The sequence below is a fragment of the Lycium barbarum genome, chromosome 9, assembly GCF_019175385.1.
Source record: "Lycium barbarum isolate Lr01 chromosome 9, ASM1917538v2, whole genome shotgun sequence".
Classification (NCBI taxonomy): Eukaryota; Viridiplantae; Streptophyta; class Magnoliopsida; order Solanales; family Solanaceae; genus Lycium; species Lycium barbarum.
This window is the reverse complement of record NC_083345.1, coordinates 22213301-22236784: the sequence shown is the minus strand read 5'-3', so window position 1 is coordinate 22236784 and position 23484 is coordinate 22213301.

Genomic DNA, 23484 nt, shown 5'->3' with positions numbered 1-23484 from the left:
GGTATGAAATCTTTATCATATCATTTCAGACATAATAATCTAAAAAACTATTTATGACAATACTAGTGTTATTTTCAATGAGAGTTGTTTTCTTTATATATATTTTAAATCACTACAACATGAAAACATAAACATGATAACACAAAGTATAAATATTATTACAACAATATTAAAAATCATAACCTATAGCAAAAATACTTTTAAAACAATAAAATTTAAATTAATACCCGGGGCATATGCCTTTATGCCTGGGGCTTGCGCTTTTGCGCCCGGGACTTACGCCCCAAATTTTAAGGCGTACGCCCTACGCCTTTCATTTGCGCCCCAGAGTGTTTTTGGTACGCCTCGCCCCGGGGCTTGCCTCGGGACTCTCCCCGAAAACACCTTTGAAAACACTGGTTTAAAGTAGTAATAATTGAACTCCAGTTTTATTAAAAGTTAACAAAATTGGTCACATATGATCATTTTATGTTGGAATTGATTTTATAAATAAGAGAGGAATTGATTTGGTAGTCACGACCTTCATGAAATCAAAATGTGAAAACTAAAGATACAAAAAAAAAAAAAAAAATGGTTCGCTTGGTTGAAAACCTCACAAAGGTTGCCTAAGCAAAAATAAGGACACAATTTTTTATTTTTTTTTAAAGGTCCCTTGGTTTAAATCTCACAAGAGGTGGCCTAGTCAAAATTTTGGACATTTATGACTTGATGCTTAACTAAGGTGCACATGCAATTTCTAGTTTTATTCTAAGTTTAGTCGCATAAGTTTTAAAAAGAAGTGTGGCCTAACGTGATCATCGAAATTAAAATTCCGAACATCACCTTCATTCCTTCAAAGACAAAGGCATATATTGCAAAAGGAAAGACGACATTTGTGTCGAGCTGGAAAAGACTTCAATATTACAAGAGTTTGATACATCAATCCTAGAAATACGAAAGAGATATGAAAATAACTACATATTTATATATACAAAGATCGAGCCTAAGTCATGCAAATAATTGGAGATGAACAATTGTTGTTTACAGTGTTGAATGCCTCTTCCTAGGTAGATCTTCGAGTCCGGAGCTTAAAGGGCACAAAAATACACAAAATAAACCAAAAGGGGGCTACCTTCCACGATATACCAAAAGGGGTATAACGTGGAGGGGCCAACGTTATACCCCAATTTTTTTTCTCAATGTCAGACCAAAACAAAAAAAAAAATTAAGAGTATAATGTGGATCAATCCACGTTATACAACATATATATTTTTCCCCGTCCAACGTTTTACAAAAATAGTTTGTAAGACGTTGGCCAGATTTAAATCATATCTGGTTGTTTTTTTAATAAAAAATTTTTTAGTGATTTTTTAATTTTTAACGCATACAGTTAATTTCAGTGATTAACTCAAACAAATATTTTAACGCATACAATATATGTGTTATATATGCGAACATAAATAAAAAATACTAAAATATAAGTTAAATAAATGTCACACATTAACTGAGTAGTAAATGTTAAATTACATACGTTATTAAACGACACAAGACATGTTATATATTCTTGGAAGATTACATAAGGAAACAACGATCGTACAACTTAAGAAAAAACATAAGAACCAACAAGCAACAACAAATACTGATTTCTGTCGGGGCAGCGATTCTTGTTATGACCTGTTTGCTTGCACGTACTACACTTTCTAGCCATGCGAGCAGGAGCTATATCCATTTCATTCCTCCTTCTAGTTGTACTCCGCACTCCTGAAGTTCGCTCGTATTCAGCGTTTGCAATTAAACTGAAGGGAGAAGGTAGCCAATATGCCTCATCACCCAACGGTGAAAAATTCCCATTGTACGTTAGCTTGTAATACCTGCAACTGTAGTACTTGCTAACATAGGTCTTTGGTTGAATTCCGCGGATATCACAAAATTTAATGGCATGTGAACATGGCATATGGTAGTTTCTCCACTTCCCACACAAACACTTTTTCCCGTCGGCAGAGACTTTATGAATATTTCCGCCCTTACCTTTGTGTGCAAATGTCAGAGTCTCAAAGACCCCTTTAGCTGTATTGTATTGCTTCATGTCAGTGTGCTTTAGGGACCTCTCCCAGTATTCATCAAACTTCTTTTCAACAGCGAGTGGCCAAAACGTTTTATCCGCAATCAACAAATCAGCAAGGTGCTTCGCTCAACAAACCGATCAACAAGATTTTTAAACGTATAACAGACCATGGCAGTAACGGGCAATCCACGAGCTTTATTCAATAAACCGTTGTAAGACTTGGAAACATTTGTTGTCATAGCTGTTGACACCCAATTTTGTCCCGCCTCTCCCCCAAAATACCAATTAATACTTCTAGTGTTTTGAGAAATTAAAAAATATGCATTTAAATTTTACTATAATTATTAGTCTTTTATTAACACCCACATTTTATTATTCCGCTGCAGTTATTATTATTATTATTATTATTATTACTATTATTATTATTATTGTTATTGTTATTCTTAAATTATCATTACTAATTGTCATTAATTATTATTTCTTGTTATTTCCATTATTATTATTATTATTATCATTAATTACTAATCATTATTATCAGCGTTATTTTGTTATCAATTATTAATCATCATTATCATCGTTATTTTATTATTAATTATTATCATTGTTTTATCAATAATTGTTATTTATTATTATTATTATTATCATCATTATTATTTCTTATTATTATTATCATTATTATCTTATTATTACCACTATTATTGTTATTATTATTAATTTATTAACATTTTGCCACTATCAATAATTGTTATTTATTATTATTATTTTATTATTAATTATTATCATCTTTATTATTATTAATTATTATCATTTTTAATTATCAATATTTGTTATTACTATTATTATTATATCTATCATTATTTTTTATCACCATTATCATCAAAATTATCATTATTACCATTATCATTATTGTTATTATTATTAGCAGTATTACTACTGCTATTTATTTGCTGCTATTATTTGGTATTATTGAAACCTGCATTTCTCAATGTTTTACCAACTTCCGCATAGACATCGCATTTATTTCGCACATTTTAAAATGATAGCGTTTATTTATTGTTAAAATATTATTGCACGGTCATTGCAACATCATATATTTTTATTATCCGGATCTCTTATAATTACACGTTTTTCGCATTAGATAATATTGTGACACCCTTAGTACACCGTAATCAAAATGGGTCTTTTATTCAAATTTAGAAGCCAAACTATTTCTTGCACTCGGTCCGCATTTTGACTTACCGGACCCCAAATCAAAGTCCGATTAACTCCTAATATTTTTTGGACTAGCCCATATTTTTTATCTCAATTTTTAGACCAGTCTATGTTTTAATTCACTAGTCCATTATTTTAATACCCAGTCTAAAAATGGACCCGGTCCACAAATGGACCGGGTCCGGCCCATTTCCCACTTTAACAAAGGGAAACCTTTCCCTCATTTTCCATCGTCGTCCGCCGCCCTCCCCTTCTCCCTCCTCTCTCCCTCATCTCCCCCCACGCTCACCTGCCATCTCCACCACGCCACTGCTACTCCCCATTCCCTTTTGTTCCCCACGCTTCTGCCACCCCACGTTCTTTTGTCCCCCCGCTCCTCTCTCTCTTCCTCAAAACGAAAACCCTAGCCCCAAATCCTAAAATCTAGCTATAAATAATCGTGGCTGGTTTCGTCTAAAGGGGGAGAAGATCGCAAGAATCCCCTTACAAAAACGAGTTCTTGAACCCCAAAAATTCACTATAAGGACAGGTTTTTGAGTCGCAAAAATGCCCGAAAATTAAAGTCCTGAAACAAGCTTTGAAATCCCGAAAATCTCTAAAAATATAAGTCTTTTAGTCGCCTATAATCCCTTAAAATACGAGGTTTATCAGCAGTTACAATCTTGTTTTATTGTCGAATCAAAAAATACTACATCGATTTTGTTTTCGTTTACCTTGGTGTTGCTGCGAATCCGAGCATCGCAAACTCGGATTTAGTAGTGTTCGAGTGTGGATCGAAGATTCGCCTCACTTCGCTGCACCCGAAGAAGGTAAAACCTCTTCCTTATTGTTCAGTTTTTTTTAGTAGTTTTAAGGTTGTTAGCGGATCTGCATGTAGTTGTGTGAAATTAATTTGTAAATTAATTATCGTTTCAGCATGTTATTAGTTTTCGCAATAGAAATCTGCTTTGATTTTCATTTATATTTGATAAGAAGACTGTCTAATGGTATTGTATTGAGTTTGATATGTCTCTACTAAGGTCGTTTAATGAACGTTTCCTGTTTTGCTTTCGACTGATTTGAGTCTAATATGGAATACATGTCTGATTTAATTCTATAAGGGATAATATGTTGGTACGAGTGTCTACAAGCCTGTGATATGTGATATGCTTCCTCTTTAATACTGGTAATGCTTGTTGAGGTTGGTTCTTATGGTAAAAATGGTCCAGGATTAGTCTTTAAATCTGTTGTTATGTCTGCTGATGAATGTACACTCACATTTCCCTTATTTGTCATTGTATCTTATGTCCTTATATGCTGCTGGCTATGTTAACTTGTCGTGAACAAGTGAGTTGGGGTCAGGCTGTCGCATTCATTTCAGTTCCTTTTCTTACTGCTTTGTTGAGGAAGCTGTTAATATACTCACTAGAGCAGTCTGCTGTTTTGATGAAATCATTAGGTCGTTGTAATGTGTTCATTAAAATCATGTCATGTTGCTGCCTGTATCTCTAAGTTCAGCGTGATTACTTGCCTGGTTATCTCAAATACATTGCATGAAATTACGAAGGCATAGCATCTTCTCTAAAGGTTGTTTAAAGTTTACCTAACAAGTCATCTCGATCTGGTTTAAGTGAAATGTTTGTTAAAATGGACTGTCCTGTTGAAACATGTTTCAAATACCAAAACCTGTTCTGGAAAAGCAGAGGGAATGGATAAAATCCTGTTTGCTTCTGTCATCATCTTACCCCTGTTAGATAGGAATCCAGTACGCACATCTATTTGTTTGTTTGAGGCATATTGCCTTTTGAGTGTTTGTTGTAGTATCTTAAAATGATGGCTTAAATATGCCAACAGGTTTGAAATTTGCTGCTGTTCTTTATCATCATAGATGGTGCATAACTGAACATTTTCTTAAGTCTGAATATAGGCTTGGCTGGTATCAGTGTACTTAGTTGTACTGATGTTCTCTTCGCTTTATTTTGTTGTTTGATCTCCGCTGTCTCTGTTTGGTTTATAGTTATGATCTAGATGCTCAGTTTGTTTTTATGTTCAGTTTAGCTTAGCTCAGTAGTCTTTGGGCATATCCCTATTTCAGTTGGCTTAATTTCGTTTTAGTAGTTAAAATACTTAGACATTCATGTTTAATATAGCTCAATTTCCAGGCTGGTAGTTGACAGAATCTGCCTATTCGTGCCTTAATTCAGTTTCAGATGATATTTAATCTTATTAGCAGATTTGTGTTCATAGGTAGTTTCATATGACTACACTAAATACTCATGCTTCTGTGTGATTATAAATGCACATGCCTACTCTCAGTTCCTTTGTCTTCCCTCTGATAAGAATGCAACTGAGGCGGTTGAATATTTTGCTGGAAGTCCTAAATGAACGAAATTTGGTAGTGACTTGAACATGTTTTCATTTAGGAATAACAAATGCTTTGGCCTTCTGATAATCTGTATTACGCCTGAAACTGTTCATGTAGGAATATCTTTTGGTTCTCTTGGATTCATTGGTGTATACCTTTCAAGTATACCAAGTATGTTCTGAATATTATGTGTATACCAGCCTTTGCATATGTTCAAATTCTATACACGCCTAAGAACAACGAACGCTACATCATTTGGTTCTGCCCATGTTTGAGTATCGCCTGTTCATATATGTGTGGTGGCTAATCTGGGTAGGCATGTATTATGCTTAAGTATACATAATATATATATAATCTACGGAGTTGTTTGAATTTGTATTTTTACGTTTAGACTTATTGATCGTATACTAATCTTTCTTTTCATTTTTTTTCTTTGCATGACCATCGCATATGAGTCCCTCGGATTCATCTCCTTCCGCGCTCGATGTTGGGCTAAGCCCAACGAAATCCTCTTGAGTCATCAGTATTGGGCCTGAGCCCACACAGCAGCGGCAACAGCCCCAAAAAATGGGCTGAATCCCATTTAAATTATATTTGCTCTTTTATGTTATTTATTTTGTGCATTTAATTTGTATACTAACTTTTTTTTTGTTTTTATTTAGTTTATATAAACTTTAATGATGTTAATATATTTAGTTTAGTAAGGGGTAGTTAGTTTAAAGAAGACTAATAATTAATCCCATAAGCTTCGTTTTTCTTCTTTTCACATTAAAGTTATTTATAGTATCCATAATATTTACTTATAGAATAATGGATAGTATAAAATTCATATTTTTCGAATTAAAGGAGTCACATTCTTATTGTCTTAATTTCAAAACATCATTAATATGCAAACATAAATTCGAACATATTTTAAATAACTTTTTCAAGTTTTGAGTCAATCATGCATATTTTTAATTAAGCATAGTTAATAAATGATAATGAAAAGGAGAAAGAAAACTCGCATCTTGTCTATATTCTTAAATTGCAAAATCAATTAATATTTCGCCACTTGAGTTGTTTCAAATATTTATTTAAACATTGTACAAACTCGCGTTTCCTTCTACTTATATATTTCATGCAAATTTTATTTTAAACAACATTATTATTTAAAGTTTTTGCAACATTTATAAGTTTTTTTTTTAATGGCATTTAAAAGCTTCTTTTATGTAAATTATTATATTTTCTCTTAGTCTTATTTTAAGCAGCATTTTTATATTTTCCTTAAAATCTTAACAACCTTTCTTAGTCTTTTTCTCAAAAATTCAAAGCACTTTATTTAGCATTAATTAATCAACCTAAGTTTGGCCGGATAACCGTAGTTAACGGATTCTAAAGGATGCCTAATCCCTTCCCTTTAGGATAATATAGAACCCTTACCTAGAATCACACTAGTTAAGCAGACCATTAACAGAGGTTTAGTTTTAGCTTTATCTTAGTTAATATCTAGGTGTCCTAATTCACCGTTAAATCAATTAGGTGGCGACTCCTTAAAACAAATAACAAAAATAGGAATCATCAATATGTCGTACTTCTACTTTAACTCCCGGGGTTAAAATGGGGTGTGACAATAGCCCCCCACCTATGACCGTTGTCCTTATTCAATGTCCATTTCTCCTTCGGAAGAGATTTTAACCACAGATGCGCTGGAGGTGACAATCTTTTGATTTGTTCCATCCTCATTTTATACTTCTTCTTCTGGTGCTCTGTAGCCGCCAACCAAATTGGCTTCTCAAGGTCACTGTTGAGGAACTTTTTATTAAAGTTGCTTTTTAAATGCCGAACGCAAAACCTATGGTGTGTGGATGGTGGTTGTAACCAATCATGTGTTTGGACACATTGTAAGATACCCTGATGACGGTCAGAAATAAGTCCAATTCCTTGTCTCCCACAAACAATATGTCTCCACAAAAACACAAGGAACTACGTCCAAGACTCAAAGCTCTTGCGTGCAACAATAGCATATGCAAGCGGAAAAATGTTATTGTTCGCATCAATTCCAACAACAATTAACAGTTTCATCTCATACTTACCGTACAGATGAGTGCCATCTATTGAGATAACAGGCCTGCAATTTTTGAATCCATCGATGCTTGGTTTATAAGCCCAGAAAAGAAACTTGAAGATGTGTTCACCTTGCATTGTAGTTGATTGGTGCTCCCACTCAACAACGGTCCTTGGATTGAAATATTTTAAGGCATCCATGTATCGGGGCAATGTCTTGAAAGAGGTTTCAAAATCTCCAAATACCATTTCAATAGCTTTATTACGCCCCTTTTGTGCTTTTCTATAACTAGGAGTAAACGTATGCAACCCTTTTATTTTTTCCTGAACTGACTTAATACTGATGTATGGATCGACCATAATAGATGGTATCAACGTAGTAGCAATTAGGTGACTGTTCAAATTGGAATGATTCTTCCTGTAATCATCTGTGAGACAACTGTGTTGGAGAACCGTTTTGCCTGCCTTCCACATACGACTTGAAATTTCTCTAAAACGGATCATCCACTCACATCCCAACATATAACTCTTGCAAATAACCCTCCAAAATTTACCTTTGGACTGATCAGAAATGAACTCTTTCTTTTCTTTGAGACAATATAGTCTCACTGCGCCTTTTATTTCCTGCTTGTTCTGAAATAACATACCTAATTGCATAATACAAGGAAAATTATCAACCCCCTAAAAATGGGCCAACAAACAAAAAGAATATTCATTGCCACCATACTAACCTGAATTGATAAATTCAGGTTTTTTACGATCCCAAAGTGCAGGTCGAACTGGACCGTCATCTCTCATGAAGGCAAAGTTATCCGGGCCTTCTTCTGTGTTATCCAAATATGGAATCGCATTAGAATGATAGCTAACGTTACCATCACCTCGAGCAGTAATGTCTTCATAAGAATGACCATCATCATCAGATGAGTGATCATCGTCTGTTTCTGTGTGATCTAATAGGATATCACTAGCTGACTCATCGGAGTGATCATTAGCTACATCATTATTTCTCACAATTTGTGTGAGCTGAGTCAGTACGGGATTTTCTTCAAAATCGTTACACCTACAAACATAGGAAAATTCAACGCGTTCAAATCTCAAAAACAATTAGTTAGAAGTCTCTTAGTTTAAGCGAACAAAACATCGTTATATTTACCTTTCCGTAAATGACTCCACTTGAGTAGGGCGATATCGAACTATACTCGTGCCACCTAATTCACTTGTATCTGGAGCACTACTCGGTCCAGGAATATCACAGCTCTGCATAGTCCAACCAAAGTTATGTGACTGGCTACCAACTCCTACCATTGTTTCTTGTTGAAGTGTACCTCTTTGAAGCCTAATATTCATAGCGGGAAAATACATAGTACCTCGAATATCAAACTCATCGTCAGTGGGTGCTTCAACATTGGTAGAGAGTTCAACAGTTGTATACATGTCAAGTGTCGCTATGCTGATATGATTGCTAAATATATCAGGACTTCGAAGAAATAACGATAAGGAATCATTGTCCGAAATAAGAGTTTCCTCGTAAATGGAAATCCCCTAGCCGTAATTGATGTTGAATATCGTCCAGTGATAACCACTAAAAGGTTAGGATCAGTTATGGCCATTTTGCTTATGAAAACACGTTCTAGACGATCGTATTTGAGGGAGAGTGGAGACCTTTGTACGGCTCCCAGACGGCGGTTATATCTCATTGAACCTCTTCGTACACAACTTCACCACCCCAATATAAATTAACTCTTGCATAATTTTCCTCCATATTATTTTCAAGAGAATACAAATGTAAAAATGAATGAAAGAATGCAAGAGAGAAGTGGAGAATTCAGAGAGATATGCAGAATACAAGAGAGAATTGGAGAATTCTTGAAAAAATCTTAACTGGTATATAAAAAAAATGAATCACGGACCTTTGTCATAATGCAGATGTTGAAAAAATTTATTTACTGTTTGATTTTACAACTGCATGCTTGATTTGACGATTGCATGGCAGATTTGACGACTGGATGCATTCTCAGCTTTAACAAAAAAAAAAAATACAAATTAATTTACTGTTTTGCATTTACAACTACATGCTTGATTTGACGACTGCATGGATTCTCTGCATAAAAAAAATTCAAGAATCAATTATTGCTACCGCTCCCGGCCAACGTTTTGTAGCAATTGATTTTGTTGTAAAACGTTGGCCGGCCAACGTTTTGCAATAATTGATTCTTGAATTTTTTTTATGCACGTTATAGCTGAGAATCCATGCAGTCGTTAAATCAGCCATGCAGTCGTAAAAGCAAAACGGTAAATTAATTTATAATTTTTTTTGTTAAAGTTGAAATGCATGCAGTCGTCAAATCTGCCATGCAATCGTCAAATCAAGCATGCAATTGCAACAATTTAATTTGCGTAACTTCCTTTTGAAGTAAATTGAACCTGCCTATATTTCTATTTTTAATGAATATCTGTGACCTTTATTTTCAAGTTAAGGCATCTTATAATGTAGTTTTTACACAAGTCATTTAATAATTAACTATAAAAAGCACAAGACATACTATGTATTCTTGGAAGATTATATAAGAATTGAGATTTGAGATAAATTCAATAATTAATAAAAATTCAATTTTTACATTGTCCCTTTTTTCCCCCGTGCCACACGTAGTTTGTCGGCGCTCTCGTTTTGATCTACGTTGGTAAACCACCTCTTGTATCACATCCTCATCCTGTAAATGCCATAAAAAATAGAAGTTATTTTTGTACAATTGAATTCCTTGAATAAATTTTCTTAGCAGTTTCTTTAATTGTCTGCGTAAAATCGGACAACATCTCCCCTGTAACAAGGACTTCTTCCAAAACAAACAACCAAAGCAATCCAACAACAATGAACATCGCCAACAAGACACCACATAACAACCACAAGTCATCATATCACTCCTTAAAGACTTCTTAATCTAATTTAATAGATAAATACTTTGAATAAAAAGCGAACATGTGGCTCTAAGGTCTGTACATCCGGCACAGGAATGTGTGAGGATCCAACATCAAATGCCATGGGAGACTATGCAAAATAAATAATATAGACACATAAGGTATCCATTAAATTAATGAAATTAAACTAGATAAAAGCTATTTGAGTGGTTAGAATACTCACGTCGGTAAAACTCAGTCTCCTCCCAATTGAAGAGCTATGTCTAGTGAATGTAGGAAAATCATATGTCATCCCATAAGAGGTGCCTGTCTGAACACCATAGTGTTGGGCCATAACTGCGAGGCTAATAGGCTCAGACGAAGCGAATGCCTGAAAAGGCCCCTCACATGTGATTACGGTCGGGGATTGGACCTCGGGAGCAGACGTTGATGAGCTGGACATACCAAAATCTATTATTGGGTAATATGCATCATCAGCTGCAAGCATCGATGAGCTGGGCATATCTTGATCAAAACGAACCTCATCCTCATCAACCAACTGGTGATCCACGGGACCTTGACCCCGTCTGTTACCTGCTTGGCGTCCTCTACCATGCGCCGCAGGTCTTGGTACATTAGGAAGTTGACGACGAGGAACTTGCACAGTAGGCGGCTCAACATACTCCATCGGTGGTGTATAATTTGGAGCAAAACTCAGCATCGTCCCCAGAAAGGCAGCAGCCATGGACTCTGTATTAATGTGGCTAAACTTCTCTGCTAATTCCTTCATTTCATTAGACTTTGTTGGATCTTGGATAGTCTCGTGAGAAAACCTGTATGATTCTTGATGTCCTAAAGCCTAAAAAAAATAAAATTATAAGATTTGATAGTGGTCTAAGACACATATAAAGACATCAAACATCTAATGCAATGTAATGTACGTACCAGTGCCTCATGCCTGCCTGCTATGTGTTGGTATCCTCTATCCATATTATGCGCAGGATTTCCTATGAAAGTGCGCGAATGACGTCGATACCAACAAAAATACTCTGATAATGACTCTGGGTCTTAAGTTTCATACTCAGCCCGAATTACCCTTTGTCGACGATTTTCCCAAAAAAGGTCCGTTCGCATAAAATTTTGTTGATCCTCCACTGTTATAGCATACCGCTTGTCACGCTTGTAATGAAAAGGATCAATCTCAACACATGGTCCCGGAATATGTTGCTTCCTACCAAACTGTTTGAGAACGCGGTCTATCATGTGCCACTCTCGATAGATTCCACAAATAAGGGGAACCTGCGCCGTCCAAATACCCCGGCCACGCCGACACCACTCAGGGAGTCCATTAATGATGGCCTCTGAATAAGGCTGCCACACAAACTACGATAGAAAGAACATAAATTACATGATAATAAAATAAATAAATTACACATAAGCGTAACTATTCTATCAAAACGCCATTAACAACCATAATTATGATAAAATATCTGACCATCTGTTAGGTTGTCCAATACATCCCTACATATGGGTAGCACAACACATGCCTCATTTTCGCGAGCTTTACGATGATTCCACTTTTGTGCAAGAGCCGTGTGTGGCTGAAGGGCCCTGGGTGATGGCTACATCAGTATAATTCGCTCCCAAGCCCAAACCTTTAAAAATTTAAAATACATAAATAAAAGCTTATAACTATCAAATAAGACAACCAAATAAAATTATATAATTTTAAAGGTCACGTACCTGCAATAAGGAAATGAATCCACACACATCCTTGGCTTTCCTCATCGAAGTGCGGCATAGACAAGTATACAAATATGACAATGCAGGCGCTCCCCAAGCTTGTCTACTCATTGCTCTAAGGTCACGCATGTCAAGCAAATAGTCTAAACTAAGTAAGTCACCGGACTTATCCGGAAATATCGTGCCGCCACAAAACCATAGCAAGTACAACCTAACCCGCTTTTGCACATCAATTTCTGGGGTCTGATCTGTAATAGCATCTAAGCCTCTAATATATTCAATTAGTTTATTTACTTCCAACCTACTAACACCATTAAAACAATCCAGACCGGGTGCCCAACCAGTAAGCTCATGGATCAACTGTTGCCACCCAACAGTATTTATATTTCTAGCATTAAGATCATTCAAGGGATTACCATCAACAACCATGCCAAACATGAGCTCAATATCTTATAATGTGATAGTCGCCTCACCCGTACGCAGATGAAAGGTGTGCGTCTCAGGACGCCATCTCTCTATAAGTGCAGTGATGACTGCCCAATCATATGATACACATCCTACCTCTACTACTCCCCTAAATCCACAAAGGCCAAAGTAGTCAAGGATGCGAGGATGAAAAGGATGGCGCCTCACTTGCTTCCAAAATTCGGTATCCGCGCGGCGTGGAAACAGGCATCCGGTCGGTCCTCTCAAGGCCCCATCCCACACAGCCTGTGATCGATGCTTCTCCTGGAGTGTTAACACATCGTACACTTCTGGCCCCGGATGTAGGGGTACCCGTGGAAGCTCCATACCTTAAAAAAATAAAATAAAAATTGAAGTCCAGATCAAGCTATTTGGAGTAACTTACTATTAAAAAAAATTATTATTCCAATTTTAGCAGAACAAATATGCACTGGCTAGATAAAGCCAACTTCCATACGCCTTATTTAGAAACCACTGATAGTGGACCACATTAATACCTATAAAGTATAGAGAAAATAATTGTCCACCCACTTAGACTTAGGTCCCATGTAATAAAGCATTATCATAACATTTTAAGTATCCTTTTTTCTGGGCTAGCGAGGCATCAATTAAGTTTCACTTTTCTGGCTATATAAATATCACATTAAAGGTACAATGAAAAACTTAACAAATCAGACCTTTTATATAACAATCCACAAAAATAACAGTAACATAGGAACACATTTCTTCAAAAGTGCTACTAAGCAAATCAGACCTTTTATATAACAATGCTTCTAACAATCATGTCTAAAGTTCAGATAAAAATAATGCAAATAAAAAATTAAAGATTCCATATAATCAAGATATATAAGACAAATAGATATCCTACATCTACTATAAATATACAATATTATATGAGTTAGAAAAAATACCTTAATATAGATAGGAACAAAATATTTTTGATGAAGAAGTTGCTCCAAAAATTAGACTGTAACGCAGGGTTTAAAAAGAAAATAAATGGAGGAGAAGGAGAAGGAGAAGAAGAAGGATAAGACATTTTGTAAGTTGAAAAGAATGGAGGAAGAAGCGGAGGAGAAAGATGAGAAAAATTAGGGCAAAAATTTTGGGTATATGTTGTATGAGTCGTGGACAGCCCCACGATTTACAATATATATATATGTTGTATAACGTGGATTGATCCACATTTTACAACATATATATTGTAAAACGTGGACTGATCCAAGTTATACAAAATTATTTGTATAACGTGGATCAGTCCACGTTATACCCTTAATTTTTTTTTTTTGTTTTGGTCTGACATTGGGAATTTTTTTTTGCGCTATAACGTTGGTCCCTCTACGTTATACCCCTTTTGGTATATCGTGGAAGGAAGCCCCCCTTTTGGTTTATTTTATGTATTTTTGTGCCCTTTAGGCTCCGGACTCGTAGATCTTCCTCTCTGGAACCCTTCCCAAGTAAAAAAAGAAAAGAAAATAGAGAAAAGCTCCTAGAACATGCTATCCACAAAGCTCCTGGAACACACTCTTCATACGGCTTGAAGAAAACCTCAACAAAATCCTCCAAAGTAGAAGTATCAATTACAGTGACTTCTCTAATTTCTTTAAGAATGAAAGTGATACTTTCCTCCAACTTCAATAGCTGTCCAAGGAATCTACAGAGAACTATGTGATCCACTCGCAAGGATTGGGACCGCCAAAGATAATCTCACTCCATGAGCCATCAAGCTTGCAACTTTAAAGATGCTAGACGAACATAGTTAACTTTCTTGTGTGGAAGGACAAATTTGTAGAGTTAGACAATATGCAAGGAAAGTCGCCAAAGAAGTTTCATCTCAGAGTAACTCTTCCACACCTAGCTCAACAAAGGGGGAATTCCTCTCCTCGGTTTGTTGTAGGAAGCTCATGTTGTTATTTCCAGAAGGATTGTGACTCAGCCTTGTCTTTGTAGTTCGATTCTTTGACGCCCTTTGCAGAGACTCAGCATACCTACTCGGTCCCCTAAATCAAAACTTCACTGAATCATGGACGGAGACCTCATGGTGGTCACCTTTTGTAAGTCTGTAGAATGCCAAAACAAGTATAGACAACTTTCAGGAGTAAATATCTCAAAAGATCACTCAACTTTGAGTAATTATGTGACAAAATCACTAAACTTTGCTACATATCAATAAAATCACTCAACTTTGGCCTTTACTTTCATAAAATCACTCAACTAAATGTGTCATCAAAGAAATTTGACATGACAATATTAATCAATTTTTTTATGCCATGTAGATATGGACCCCACAAATAAAATAAAATAAATTCATATTTTAATTTTGGATATACATTTCAGTTTTTCTAAAATTTAATGTATAAAAATTAATCTACTACTTTAGACACTTTACGTGAGAGCTAAGTTGTTAAATTTCAATTGACTCATTGAAAACACTAATGCCAACGGATTTATTTTTAACCTTAGTTCCAATGTATATTAGCCAAAAAAAGTGTTGTTTTTTTTTGGTGAAAAAAAAATTGTTGTTGCTTACAAAAGGAAAGGGTCCAACTGGTCCTATGTGGCCTCTTCTTTTCAGCCAGACCAATAATAACATTCACGTGTTTCTCTCTCTCTCTCTCTCTCTCTCTCTCTCTCTCTCTATATATATATATATATATATATATATATATATATATATATATATATATATATATATATATATATATATATATATTTTATTGTGATTAATTAATATGTAATTTTATTTTATTTATTTCTTAATTATAATAAAATTCATACATATTGATTTGGTTTAAATATCTTGTATGAGTAAGTCTTATCTATTAAATAGATATACATACACAAAGTAGAAAGATAAGAAAATAGAGACGAAAAGAAAGATTATAGAAGCTGAAAAGAAGGACAGTGCAATAAATAAATAAGAAAATAATTTCAAGAAAAAGATTAGAGAAAAGACATCATTTCCCCCTGAAACTTGGCAGCAAAACTCACTTTAGCAACTAAACTTTACTTGTAATTATTTACCCCCTAAACAACTTTCAATTGAATTAAATACCACCTTAATGGGTGACGTGGCAAGAAAGTATACTCAATTTCTTAAAAGCGCGTGGGAGGAAAAAATAACACTAAAAGTGATCCCAACTGTACAGATGTCATCTTCTAATTGGATGATATATTAAGATTTGCTTAATATTTTATTTTCTATTTTAAATTAACTTTTTCCATTTCTTTCTTATTCTTTTCCCTTTCCCCTGCTTCTAACTCCTTCTTCCCCATCCTCCCCCTGTATCTGCTCTCTATCCTCATCTTTTTTTTAAAAAAATAAATAAATAAAAAATTCCTTTCTTTTTCTATATAAATTGAAGAGAGCAGATACAATAAGTTAACGTTAATGCCTTTGAAGAACAAAATAAGTTAACGTTAATGCCATTGAAGAATCGAGTACTGATTTTAATGCCATTGCGATTCCTTCACCTGATTTTAATGCCATTGCGATTCCTTCACCTTTACTTTATTACCACTAAGAAAGAATACACTACTGGGTATGTTATTGTTGTTCAAACCCAATTTCTGAAAATTCCCCAATTTAAATAATACTCACTTATCTAAATCACTTATTTCTCCACTTTTTGTTACAATTCGTCGTTTGAAGCTTCATATCTTCAATTACAAAGCACATAAAGCAAAAGACTCACTTGAATTGTTGTGGTAAGCTTGAAACGATGGGGAAGAAGGAGAGGAGGCGTGAGTGGGGGCGGAGGGACGAGGGCAGCAGCAACAGCACAAAAATAAAGAAATTGCACAGTTTGTCCTTCAAATGGGATGGTCTTTAATTTTGAGGAAGAGCCTCTAAAATGGTTATGGAAGAAATGGGGTTGCTAATAATAGTAATAACGGGTGAAAAATGATGACGTTTTGGAGTGAAGCATATGATGTTGGGTGTAGTTTGATATTGTTAATTTATGGATTGTGGAGTGAAGGAGAAGTGATGGTGATGAAGCTCACAGTGCATCTTTAATGGAGGAAACTTGAATTTGCCATTAAAGTGAAGATCTGCCATGGATGGATGTGGAAAAGAAAAGAAAATTGGGAAAAAAGGAAGAAGAAGGAAGAAACTAAAGAAATAATAAAATAAATTTCAAGGAATTAAAAAAAACTTAATGACGTGGACCTATCAGACGGCGAGTGGTGAACAACACCCACCTCTCAACTGGTATGGGCCACATAAGGTTCAAAATAATTGCTGTATAAGTTGTTTAGGGGGGGTAAATAATTATCAGTTAAGTTTAGTTAAAGTGAGTTTTCGTGCCAAGTTTTGGGGGGGGGGGGGGATGATGTCTTTTCTCAAAATATTAAGAGCACACATAAAAATAAGGTAGAAACAACAAAGAAAATGAGTTTTAAATGAAGGGTTGGTGGGTTGATGTTGAGGTATTAAAATATGATTTTTTTAATTTGTGGGGTCCATGTCTACATGGCATAAAAATAATAATTAATATTGTCATGTTATATTTTTTTTGATGACATATTTAGTTGAGTGATTTTATGGAAGTAAAGGTCAAAGTTGAATGATTTTATTGATATGTAGCAAAGTTCAGTGACTTTGCCAAATAATTTCTCAAAGTTAAGTGACCTTTTAAGATATTTACTCCAACTTTCAGGGAGGAATGACTCCCTCGATTTTCCACTTGAATCAACTCGGTGAGGAAACGATTCTGTCATAAAATGGTCCATGTACAAGAAAATTCCAATTGCTCGCAAATCCCACAATGAGATGGAGAATTCTCTAATGAATGTGGAAAGTGTGTTGGTGGATGGCCACCAAAGCTCGCAAAAGTTCTGAAACATGTTCCATTGTGGTCATACGTGAACAGTAAAGTGTAGATCGCCCGTCACTAGGAAGAGAACATGTCAAGTTCTATGTTGCTGCCATATACCCTTATTGTTCACGTCTGGCCACAATGAGAATGTGCTTCAAGCCTTTTTGTGAGCTTTGGCGTCCATCCACCAACACACTTTTTGCATTCATTGGAGAAGTGCTCATCTCATTGTGGGATTTACGAGCAATTTGAGGTCTTCCTATGCACAGATCCTTCTATGAGGAAGTCTTCCCATAGAGAAGGAGTTTGACGCAAGTGGACAATCAAGGGAAAACATTCCTCACCAAAAGTTGCCTATACTTGTTTTTGCGGTTCTACAGACTTGCAAAAGGTGTCCGGTCTCGTCCATGATTGGAGAAGTTTTGGTTTCGAGGACCGAGTAGGTATGCTGAGTCTCCGCAAAAGGCGTCAAAGAATCGGACTACAAAGCCAAGGTTGAGTCACAATCCCTCTGGAAGCATCGACATGAGCTTCCTACCATGAACCGAAGAGGAGAATGCCCCTTCGTTGAGCTAGGTATGAAAGAGTAACTCTGAGACATAACTTCTTTGCCGGCTTTCCTTGCATATTGGCTCTGCAAATTTGTCCTTCCAAACAAGAAAGTTAACTGCGTTCGTGCTAGCGTCTTCAAAGTTGCAAGCTTGATGACTCTTTCAGTGAAATTATCTTTGGCAGGCCCAGTCCTTGCGAGCATATGTCGCGGCAATCTGATTATGATTTTTTGTATGTTGTAGCTCGGGGAGTGTAGTTTCCAGTGCGTCGACCTTCTTGCGTTGAGATATAAATTTTCCATCAGAAGGACGCCTAAACCAAAAGACAAAACAGAGCAGCAATTTGGATCAGTCCCAAGAATTGTAATAAAACTTGATGTGAGCTAGCATACTCTTTATATAGAATAGGCGGTTAAGATGCTTACGTACCATTCCCACAAGAATTGGGTTAGGACTTAAGTTAGCAGTTCTTTTTCCCAACTAAAATACAATTTCCCAAGACCCAATTCCACAAGGAAACCTTTTTTTTTTAAAAAGGATTGAAGAGATTTTCTCTGAGGGGTTCGAAAAATAAAAATGTAATGCTCAAGGTTTGAACTTGGAACCTTAAGGTGAAATTTGGACCCAACAAACCACTGAACCAACCCCTACTCTTGTGTTTAGGGTGTTCAAAATCTATATATGTACATAAAACATATAAAAATACCTTATATATACAGTATAATTTTTTGCCAAGGATGTTCAGGTGAACACCCTCACTGGGCTGTAGATCCGCCCTGTATGTAATTATTATTGGTTACCTTCAAGAACAGTACTTAATACTAAGGGCAAAATAAGATTCTATCTTGATTTTACAAAATGACAAGCATTCCCTGCGATCCATTTTACTTGTCATGTTTTCCTTTTGCACGTCTTAAGAAAACATTAACTAAAAGGGTAATTTGACTAAATTATCTCTATTTATTCTTTGATCTCAATTTAATTCTATTCAATTATCCCTATTTATTTTTTGATCTCAATTTAATTCTACTCTTCTCTCCATATTTATTGAGTAAGCGTAAAATTAAAAAAAAAAAACTTAATTATATCGTGATTTTCTAAAATGACAATTATTTTGGACCATCTATTTTTAGTAAGGACGACAAGTAAAATGGACCGAAGAGAGTGTTTTTGAGATAAAGTATTTTTAGTAATCTTGACAGCTAGTATGGGAAGGAGGGCGTTATTGAGAAGGAATTAACCTCCTTCGAACCCAATAAAAACTGGTTAGCTAATTACTATTTCCTCCATCTCAAAATTCTTTTGTCTTTCTCTTTTCGAGAGTCAATTTGATTAACTTCGGAACTAAATTAGATTAGATTAACTCGGTAGTTTAAATTAAAATTTAGCTATTTGAAAACTATACAAAAAATCTACAAGTTGCATATCTTCTCATATTAGTATGGTAAAAAAATACATGTTAAATGTTGCTCAAAGTTGATGTAGTTTGAATCTCGGAAGCAAAACATGACAAGTATTTTGTGACTTAAGAAAATACTAATACAGACAAATGGGGCCTACTAATTTGCGAAAAATAGCATGGATGCAATATTTTTTGGTTGAGCCACGTTTAAGTCCAATTTGAAAGTATGGAAATCTAACCATTTGGTACCCCAACTTCAAGAGGTACAACTAGCTGATATCCACAATTTTTTTTGGGTGCACGGAGAAACCAAGGAACTAGGAATTCTTTAACTTTACATGCAATTTGCTGGTGAGGTGGAGTTCATCAAATTTGACCTCACGTAAAGATTGTTTTTCTTGTGAGTATTTCATGTCTCACCTTCCAAATTCGTCTTTTTTTAACTCCGACTACTGGACCGCTCATGTAGTCACATGAATGACCTTTTTATTAATAATAAAAGAACCTCAAAAAAGAATAAGTACAAGTAAGGGAGCCTTACAAATCTTAATGAGGTCACGTACCTCTACTATTACTAGCAAACATGTAAGAAATAAGAACTTGAAAGAACCTGAGACTCTATGATCACTACGGTGTTTGTAACACATTCTATGATGATATTACAAATGTGGATACTAATAAAATGATAATAAAACAAGAAAGAGAGTAGAGTAGAGCCCATTCTTCTACCTGTGACAAATCCTAAAATATGTTGCCTAGTATCAATTTGGTTCTTCTCCTTGTCTCCTTCCCCCAACCAGATGTTCAAGAGTTCTTGAAAATACATAATTCTACTTAGATCTGTTGAACCTTGTTGATGTAGTTGAACTTTGTCACCTTCTGCTTTGCCACTCATTGGTCGTTGCCTTGGGACAAACTCCTCATACACTTTATCATCCCAACTATGATGTCTATCATGAGTTTTATTTTTAATTCGTGTTTTCCACTTTTTTGTTGCCTATGAGAGATGTCGGTGTCCCTTGCAAAGCATCTATCCAGAATTTCATCCTCCTCGCTTTCGTCAAAAAAATCTGCAAAAAAACTGCATCTTGTAGAATATGTGGAGAAAAAGAACTACTTCCAACAACTTGTAATTGCTTACTAGTGTTAATAGGAGGAAGGGAGTTCAAATTTCCAACTTTATTACTTACAAGTTCATTAAGAAGATCTCCACCTTCCAAATTCGATAAGACTTAAAAGTAGGGAAATTTTAGGCATTTAAATTTATTGGACTAAAATCGATAAATTAATTTGGATATTTTAAATTCAAGATTTATTTAATCCAAACATATATTATGGGCTAATATAACTAAATATATTAATTAAATTTAATATGTGGATTTAACTATTAAATAAAAAATAATAATCTTATTTATATCTAAATATTAAAAGTCTTTCTTCATTTTCAAAAAGATAATATCTCATAGATTTTTGTAAAAACTAAAATTTATAAGTAGGGCTAGCTCGTGACCCGTTTAAAACTAGGTTAGACTAGCATTTTGAAGGTCTTTTCAAATGAAGGATTAGGTTGGGCTAGGTTGTTGGAGTCTTCTACCCGCTAGAATTGGGTTGGGCCAACCTATTTTGAAATAGGCCGAATGAAAGATGATGAGGATGATGAGTTAAAGACTATATTTTTAAAAAATTTAAAATAAAGAAATTTATGGATTAATACATTTCTTCAGCTTAATGGAATGCAAAGTATTACTTACTAATGGAAGGACTAACGATTTCGTATAAATTGAACACAGGTAAGATTTACTAATCTGTCAAAATAAAAAGATACTGTACATAGAATAAAGAGAGCATTGGCGCTTGTCAATTCGGCAATATTTGTGAATAATTAAACAACACATTATAATTTGTTATATCCGACAACACTTGTGAACGAATTAACAAGATATACAAAATAAAGATAGTATCAATCTTGCAAATCCAACAAACTTGTGAACAACTTAATAAAATAAATAAAATGATGATTATACTAAAGTTATGATTCATCTGACATAATTTGTGAAAAATGAAAGATTACTGATCCTATAAAACTTGGGAACAATTTAATAAGGTAAGTAGAGTGGAGTTTGTACTAAAGTTATGACCCGCTTGACATGACCTGTGAAACATAATTTTTAATTCTCCGAACATGTAGCAGCAAAACTAGTTTTGTTTAAATTCCTTAAACAGGACAAAAATTTAAACAGCAACCGGAATTAGCCTATTTGTGCAAATCACCTCATCTTTTACATAGCAACTCACTTCTATCAATCGGACCATTATACCAAAGTCTATCTTTGAGATGGAGGGCAGCCCACACCACCAGTGTTGAATCATTTATTTTTGGGCCAGATAATTTTCTCTCAATGGCCATTTCGTTTGCAAAACCGCTTCTGGTTTTGAAAAATAAATGCAACAATAATAATTGATTAACTTTATGCTAGTTGTTAATTTAAGATTGTCCTTTCTTTTTAACCGGAATATAATGGAACACGAAACGTGTGTTAATACAGGAAGCTAATTGCATACGAGTGGAGTTTGTTTGAAAAATGATTAAGAAAGAATCTTTCTAGCTAAATGACCCTTAGATTGAAAATCTTTGTTTGATAAGGTAATTTATAGAGTCTAATAATTACAGATATTGCTAGTATTACCTAGAGGCTAGATATACTTATGAATTGTCTCCTTTTCCTTTCTTTGCACTGGTGTAGTTCTTGTTTGTCGTGATTTATCTGCATGGCTCCACCAAAACGTCCTCCGTCCGCGTGCAACAGTTTTACATTTTAAATTTAAGGAAAGAATCGTAGAGTAGATCGACATCCACGAATTCAGGATCTCCTATTTGAAATTTATAGATTTCTATAACGATTTAAGTCAATATACAATTATAAGTGAGTTTATAATAATTTTTTTAATATATATTTCCACCGTTTCAATTTATGTAAATATATTTTCTTTTTAGTCCATGTCAAAAAGAATGACTTCTTTCCATATTTGAAAATAATTTACCTTTATGCAATGATTTATAGCCACACGAAATACATGTGCCTCATTTTACACAAGTTCAAAAGTTTTATCTTTTTTCTTAAACTTCGTGTCCAGTCAAATAGGTTCACATAAATTGAAACAAAGAGAGTATATAAGGTCTGAATAAAAATTAGTGAATTTTTATGAACGCCTAAAAGTACATTCCAAATCTACGCTAGTGGATCGAGTCGATCTGGACAAAGACATAATACGCTTGGATCCACCAGATAGAAAGTCAAATGAAAAGAATATAAATAAAAATCATCTTTCAATCATTTCTTTTGCTCAAATCATGACGCGTGACATTGTGTTCGACCACCTAAAGAAAAAGAAGAAACAAGAGAGGTGAAAAGTGAAAACTCACGAAAAGATTCTCCATGCACATAGGATACCTCAATTCCTCCAATGTCTACTGATTTAGAAAGGCTACCTTTGTCTTTTTATTTATTTATTTGATGAGAACAATGAAAAAAGAAGAAAGTGAAAATAATTGCTTCTCATGAATAGTTAAAGCAATAATATCTTCAATGAATGTAAAGAGCTCTCATTATTTGAAACTCGAAAGATCACATGTATTTTGTAAAAGATTAGTCAAAGTAGCAATAGCATTATTATAGCTTGAAATTATGCCTGTGAAATCAATTGGAACCTATATATTTCCTATGCCACAGGAAAATCCCCAATCCTACTCAAAATCAATCAAATCTAATACTAGGAACCATGCATTATGATCGGACTCTGTCGTGTCTGATATCGGATCAGATCTACTATCTAGCAGTGGGTTTACCGAACAAGAATTAGAGTTGTTTGACCATGAATAAGATGTAGAATATTTAAAATAATATTTAATAATTATTTCAAATAAGTTTTTATTTATCAAATTATTATAGCTTTAAATTTGAAATATA